The sequence below is a fragment of the Pantherophis guttatus genome, chromosome 5 (assembly GCF_059756535.1).
Source record: "Pantherophis guttatus breed Tessera chromosome 5, ASM5975653v1, whole genome shotgun sequence".
NCBI classification, from domain to species: Eukaryota; Metazoa; Chordata; class Lepidosauria; order Squamata; family Colubridae; genus Pantherophis; species Pantherophis guttatus.
Genome location: NC_142067.1, coordinates 103,117,594 through 103,125,512, shown reverse-complemented (window position 1 = coordinate 103,125,512; position 7,919 = coordinate 103,117,594). Strand labels below are relative to the sequence as shown.

The 7,919-nt window shown below is 38.2% G+C and overlaps 1 long non-coding RNA gene across 1 annotated transcript; it reads left to right on the top strand.

The window, feature by feature from the left end:
• Positions 1-1,935: 1,935 nt before the first annotated feature.
• LOC117667208 (uncharacterized) lies at positions 1,936-3,473 on the top strand. The gene is made up of 2 exons (XR_004591987.3): positions 1,936-2,025; positions 2,885-3,473. It is a non-coding gene; the product is annotated as an uncharacterized LOC117667208 (long non-coding RNA).
• The last annotated feature ends 4,446 nt before the right edge of the window (positions 3,474-7,919 follow it).

Below are 7,919 nucleotides of genomic sequence, written 5' to 3'. Positions count from 1 at the left end.
ATCCCCAAAAACAACAGATTATGTGCTTCTCCAGCACGTGTACCTTAGTAGCCATAATTACTGCACAAATACCCAGGGAGTGAAGGACAATTATATACAGGTAGTCCTTGACTTACAACCATTCATTTAGAGACCATTCAAAGTTACAACAGCACTGAAAAAAGTGACTTATGACCAATCCTTGCACTTGAAACTGTGATAGCATCCTGATCCTTTTGGTCACCAGACAAAAAGTTGGACATTTGGCAACTGGCCTATATTTATGATGGTTGCTATATCTTCAGAGTCACATGATCACCACTGGCAGCTGGTTTCTGACAAGCAAAGTCAATGGGAGAAGGTGGATTCATTTAACAACCGCATGATTCACTTAACAATTCCATAATTCACTTAACAATCAAGGCAAAATGGTCATAAAATTGGGTGTGACTCACTTAAAAACTGCCTTGGTTAGCACCGGCAATTCTGGTCCCATTAATGGTTGTAACTCGAGTACTATCTGTATCACCCTATTGCTTTCAGATACCAACCCTACTTCAACATACAATGTTGCCAGTTTCTATGCTGCACCCTCAAAATTTGTCAGATGATGGCCTGTGCCTGAAAATCAGTTGGATTTAATGAGTACCTATTGTAGTTTACCATATTAGAATACATATAACTTGATACAGTCCTCCACATGATAGCGTTTTGTATTCACCTATCCCAAAGAGTGACTATAAGGTCATAAAAAAGGAGGATTATTTAATGCTCCTAACCCTTCTTTTAAACTCTTGTCTTTTAGATATACTTTAAGTTTTATTGTATATATCTTTTAGCTTTTAATTTTTTTATTTTTAGATGACTTTTTATGCTTTTTAATAACTACAATGGTATGATGATGGTATATGATCATAATAAAGACTTTAAGAAGACTCGACTCAAATAGAATAGAATAGAATAACAGAGCTGAAGGGACCTTAGAGGTCTTCTAGTCCAACCCCCTGCTCAGGCAGGAAACCCTATACCATTTCCGGCAAATGGTTGTCAAATCTCTTCTTAAAAACTTCCAGTGTTGGAGCATTCACAACTTCTGAAGGCAAGCTGTTCCACTGATTATTTGTTCTAACTGTCAGGAAATTTCTTCTTAGTTCTAGGTTGCTTCTTTGATTTGAAAACATGTCTGTTCTTTGAAATAATGCCAATGTGCTTAATAAGTTTAGTTCCAGGAAAACAGACACTGGATTATCACACTGTGGGGAAATGAGAGAGAAATGCCACTCAAATGATGTAACTCATTTCCCATTGAAAACGGCAGCAAAACTCCCCTTCGTTTTGAAGGGCTTGGGTTGCACCCAAGGACTGCAGAAGGAATGTGGCTATCTGGCACTATTTCATCCTCCCTAAGATAGTGAAGAGAAAGAAAAGCAGAATAATTATAAGAATGCTAACAAAAGACAATAAACTTGTTCACCCATGAAACAGAGGGTGACTAGCCAAGGCTAGAAAAATAACACAGAGTACATGATGGGCAATAGGACAGCATGGCTGTAAGTCAATAGTGCATTGCAACGTTACTTATTTTAAAAGGTCTGAATCAGTAAATGTTCTATAGAATTGTAGTTCAAGATGTTACCCACCCTACATGAATGTTACAAGATAACAGTGACCGGGGGCAAAACCTGAATTAAATGGTAATGCAATTTCTGCTCACTGAGTGCTTAGAGACCAGAAAATTGTTTTCATCCTTGCAATTCAAACATCAGTAATTTCAGTTCCAATATTTTTGAGTATCAGAAGTGCTATGCAAAGTCTCTCTCCCAATTTAGTTTATTTACATTTTGAATTTTCATTCAGGAGCTCAAGGTGGCATGCATCCATTTCTCCCCACAACAACTCTGGTGAGTTTGATTGGCTGAGAAAGAATGACTGGCTCAAAAGTCAACCAGGAAATCTCCATGGCAACGGGTGGATCAGAATCTGGGTCTCCCTGTTTTCAAACTGACATCTTAACCTACTATACCACACTGACTTCATTCTGATGAGGTACATAAAAAGTAAAATAATGCCTTATAACAGGTGACTGAATTCCATCAACCAAAAGTCAAAATGATAACTGGGGCTAAGGGAAAGCACCGATATAGCATTAAAACCCAGTTAATACCCAACTAATGTGTTTCCCCAAAAATAAGACATCTCCTGATAATAATCCCAATTGACTTTTGAGCGCATGCACTAAAATAAGCCCCCCCTCAAAAATAAGTCCTCCCCAAAAATATTTAAATGCATGTGCAGCCATTCCCCGCCATTTCCTCTGGTTAGGGTTAGGGAGACAGAGCTGGAAATCAGGTAAGACAGCGAGAGGAGCCCCGTCTTGCTCCATGCGCCCCAAAATAATAAGACCTCCCTGAAAATAAGACCAAGCACTTATTTCGGGTTCAAAAAAATATAAAACAGGGTCTTATTTTCAGGAAAACACTATAATCTATAATCTACTGATCTAGTACCTGGTTTTTTTTCTTTATTTCAATTAAGGATTTGCCATAACAAAAGCAACTGTAGGGCTGATTTCTTCCTGTCAGTTTAACTCGATCCTTTAGTCCTGATGATTTCAGGGCCAAGTAGCAATCATAGGATGGAGGGCCTATGGGGGCAGCATTGCATTTTCGTTGTGCAAGCCCCATCACTCTTTACATATGTCATGATGATGCATGTATTACAAAAGGGACAATGCTTATGGCACTTTGGGCTTTTTTGGTCAATTTGATAAAAGCAGAAAAAAGCCTTTGGAGGATGCATCCAAAGAAGTCTAAAGAATACTAGCTTGCTTATTTACTTAAACTGGCCATTTTGGGTCTTGTGAACTCAAAAGACGGGTTAATATAGAAGTAATTCTCTCTTCTAGCTACCAGAACAGAGAAGGAAAATTAGAACAGAAGAGTTTCTACAGGCACCCAATTCCCCTGTGTGTATGTGAGTTTTAATCTTCAAGAAGGGTTCAAGAAAAAAAAGAAAAGAAAAGGAGTGTGTTTGTCATCCTTTCTACAATTGATTAAAAAGAAAAAGAAAAAAAAGATTCTTCACCAGCCTCCACAAAGGTCAATGTAAATACCAGCCAAGATGGCTGCTCCTGATATAACCATTCCTTTCATTACTTCATAGTCTGTTGATGCATTGCTGGCTAAATCACTTATCCGGAATAGCCGCAGACTGGATCAGTTGTGACATGCAAATGCAAGCAAGAATTGCTTTGTGTAGTAATATAAATTTGATGCATTTTATTGTGTTAGAAAAGCAGTACTTTTGTCCTTTGGGTCTCTCTCTCTCTCTCTCTCTCTCTCTCTCTCTCTCTCTCTCTCTCTGTGTGTGTGTGTGTGTGTGTGTGCACGCGTGTGTGTGTGTGAGAGAGAGAGAGAACATGTATGCATATATGCATAGATATGTCTATTTTAAAGAAAGTGACAAATAAAGACATGTTATTAGTGTGTAGACAATTCTGATATTATTTTTCTGCAACTTAACCCTGATATTATTTTTCTGCAACCTATATTTTCTTTTCTTATGTAATAATTTTGTTTTGTGTGCAAAATTGCATTCTGATCAGAAAAATGAGGATGGCTGCAACTCTGCCAGACTTTTATAAGGCCCTAAAGGCCTGTTTTTTGCCCAGGCCTGAAGCCTCAAATGCGTGAAGAAATCAAAGAATGCAAATCAAACTGATTTGATTTGCCATCTATCAGTTGTCCTATTAATGCTTGATTGTGATGTCTTCTTTCTTGGCTGTTGTGTCATTTAATGTTTGTGTTTGTGTTGGGAATTTTTTAAAAAATGTATTTTAAGATTCTTTGCTTCCCAGAATTGCTTGTTGAGATGGATGGTCATACAAATCTTCTAAAAATAAAGAATTAAGCAAGCAAGCTAACATACACTGTTTGAAGATACACTCAGTTTTATGCCAGAGTTTGTTTGTTTGTATGGCTGTCCACCTTCAACAACTCTGGGGCCTGGATAGCTCAACAGACTAAAAGCCTGTTATTAACATTCAGCTATCTGCAATTATTGCATGTTCGAATCTCCCCAGGCTCAAGGTTGACTCAGCCTTCCATCCTTTCTAAGGTAGGTAAATTGAGGACCCAGTTGTGGGGGCAATAAGCTGACTTTGTATAAAAATATACAAAAGTATGAAGACTATTGCTTAACGCATTGTAAGCCGCCCTGAGTCTCCAGAGAAGGGCGGCATATAAAATCTAATTAAAAAAACAAAAAAAAACCTCTGAGTAGCTCATGACACCATTAAAAGAACAAAATCATAATACTAAAACTAAAAACCCAGCATCCCGGTCATCCTCTTAGGATGCACCAATGACCACCTATAAACTTTGTCACTCTACCCCTGTGCCAGATCTCGATGGCCTTCCAATACCAAGTATTTGCTTTTTTGCTGTTCTTTTTACAGCTTTCTTCACATAAAAATCTACAGAAGTTTTCTTTTACACCCCTATTTAAAAATCGCCATGTGTCCTAGAAAGACTTTAATAAATATTTTTTTTAAAAAAAAATAAATTTAAAATGCCACTTTATCCATCCATTCTCCTGTCCATCTGTGGATCTGTCTGTCTTTAATCAGTTATATATATATGCACATAGTTCTATTTTTTGCCTTAGGTCAGATTGTAAGACTCCTACCCTACCAATTAAAGAACAATAACACACAGCAAAGTAAGGGTTTAAGGCAGAGGTGGGTTTCAGCAGGTTCTGACCAGTTCTGGAGAACCGGTAGTGGACATTTTGAGTAGTTCGGAGAACCGGTAGTAAAAATTCTGACTGGCCCCACCCCCATCTATTCTCTGCCTCCCAAGTCCCAGCTGATCGGGAGGAAATGAGTATTTTGCAGTAACCTTCCCCTGGATTGGGGAGAGAATAGAGATTTTACAGTATCCTTCCCCTGGAGTAGGGTGGGAATGGAGATTTTGCAATATCCCCTGCCATGCCCACCAAGCCACGCCCACCAAGCCATGCCACGCCCACCAAGCCATGCCCACAGAACCGGTAGTAAAAAAATTTGAAACCCACAACTGGTTTAAGGCAGGGCTGTCAAACTTGTAACCCGCGGGCTGAATGCGTCACATGCTGGCCATGCCCACGGCTGATTTAGCGAAGGGGAAAAAGTCATGATACATCACGTGATGCCACCATGATGCCACGAGTTTGATACCCCTGATTTAAGAGGAATGAGAAGCCCGTTTCACATCCTGACCCCACAAACACATCCACCTCAATGACTTGAAATACTATTATAAAATTCTGAGTCCTCAGTGAGAAAAGAGGTGGACTTTCAGAGGTCTCAAATTCCCATATTGTTTTTATTTATTAAAAGGAACATTGGGAAAAAATTCTTCTGTAAAATATGCAATTTGCCCCCAAATCTTGGTGGCGTGACCAAGGGGAAGTACAAATGGGGTGCAAGATATAAACTGCAGGTGTTAAGGAGTCCAGTTTGATAACAAAGACCTCTGTGTTTGCACACATTGTCAAATTTACAGAAAGGAAGATTACCTGAATTTAAAATTATTATTCTTAAAAAAAAGAAAAGGAAAAAAAAACGGACATATACCGGTACACGTTACAAAACAGGACTGAAATCTGTTGCAAAGGTCAGTTTCCCCAACTTATCAGTCTAGATTGCAAACTGTAGTTGAAGCCAAAGCTAGAGATTTCCTTGACTAGTATATGTGTGTTTAATATTCATAAGCCATTTGAATTAATCACAACCAATTAAAATTAATTGTTTTAAAAATTAAATTACATCATTTATAACATTAATTGATCTCACATTTGCATATATCAATCAACTTTCTCTTACTCACTCTTGAACAATGAGAGCCAATTTGGTCTTGTGGTTAAGGAGCTGGCCTAGAAACCAGGAGACTGAGTTCTAGTGCCATCCTAGGCATGAAAGCCAACTGAGTGACTTTAGATAAATCATTCTATCTCTGTCTAACCCACCCACAAGCTGGTTGTTGTGGGGAAAATAGGAGGAGGAAGGAATATTAGATATTTCATTGCCTTGAATTATTTATAAAAATAATAAATGTAAAAATCTTTTTAAAGGAACCTACCAAGATATATAAGTACAAACATTCCTCTTTTTCTTCCAATAATGATACAAGACTGAAGTTGAAAAGTTTAAATCAGCACTCAGTGGAAACAAACTAAGTGGACAAAGTGAATGGATGAGAAGAAAATAAGAGCTGAAAACATTTTTAGGTGGCACAAAGAGTTTCCATCAAGAATCTCATCAGAAAGCAGCCTCCTTCCAAGCAGTAGCTATAATCAAAACACCTTCACTTCTAAACAGCAACATATACAGCTGTGTGCATCTACCACATCTGGTTTTCTCAGCAAAAACAATTTTCATGCAATTACTTGCAGACAACACTATTATTTTCTGTTCTGGCAAATACAGTAATATTTCTAGATGGTATTGTAAATCAATAAATTGTACCAGATACGTGTAATCTGTTGAATGGGAAGAAGTCTTAACAATGGCATGTTCTTTTTGTAAAAGCCAAATTGAAAGTTTTATGTTAAACTTCACTATATGAGAAGGGGTGTGCAGGAATCTACTCTCATCCTTTTCCTAGGCTCACTGGTACAGAGACACAGGACAATAAATACTTATCAGGGCATGTGCATTTCATGGTGGCCCAACATGCCATTCAAGTATTAAAGTGAAATGCAAAATCCAAATTGACATTTTGAAATGATCACAAACTCTGACTCAGTCTAAATTACTCTGATAGCCTTGCAATAGGTATTATTTCAAATCATGAGGACACCAGAATGACAATTTTGATAGTCATCAAAACAGCATTGCATAAAAGTTGCAGTTGTGAAATATTCATCACTTCTATCAGAACATTTGATGTAAGCACATAATTTGAGTCATTTGAGCAATGATGTCACAGTGCATACTGTATGTCTTCAATAGCCTTGCAGAGATCCATAAGAGAGAGAAAAATAATATTGAGAAAAGAGATTCAGGCTTCTTTGAGAATGAATAAATTCAGACACAGCTTTAAATTCCTTCCGGAGATGTTGATGTGCTTCTAGTGAGCTTGTCATGATGGGATATCACATAGTTCCTCTCCAACTTTTAGTTCTTTCTTTTGGTTCCCATTCCCTCTTCATCTGATGAGATGATGAGATTTAATGCAACTGTCGGCCATCCCAAGTTAGTCAGTTAGAAAAGAAAGACTCCCAAATCTATGGTTAATGAAAGTACACTTTAGTAAAGCCAAGTGTTTGCAGGGTAGAAAAGCCGGATCTTAACTTTTGTGCCCAAAACATCTGGTTAATTCTTCCCTTCTTTCCACCTGCCCAGCGGGTTATCTCCTATTGTCCAATTACATTCAAACAATTTGTTTTGGTAACAGTCCCTGGCTTGGTGGGCTGGATGGTGCTGCATTCCATGGCATGACCTTGAAGCGGTTGGTGGCCCTCACAGGATGGCACAATAAGTAGTTTCGATTCCTCTTATCCCACTCTATTACCTCCCCTCAGCTCCCTCCCCCTGGCATCTGATGAAGCATGGCTGGTGCAGCAGGATGGCAATCCTGACATTAATGAGTAAATGCTAGATGACCCTACTTACTTTCTAAGTAGACAAGTACAGAATATTGCTCATTATATAACATGACTTCCACAGCTTCTAGTTATACAGACAAAGTTTCCAAATAGTTGTCCTATTGAGAAGTGTTGTGTTTGCTGTTAGGTGTATGAAAAGCCAACTTTCTATCCGAATACACCTTCATATTTCACTTCCCCTATTTGTGGATAGCTTTTGATTGAAAAAAGAACTCGACTGATAGAGAATTACCACCTGCACAGTGCAGAAACTTTCTCCTTTGATGTCAGCTTCAGAGGGTGCATGCAAAATA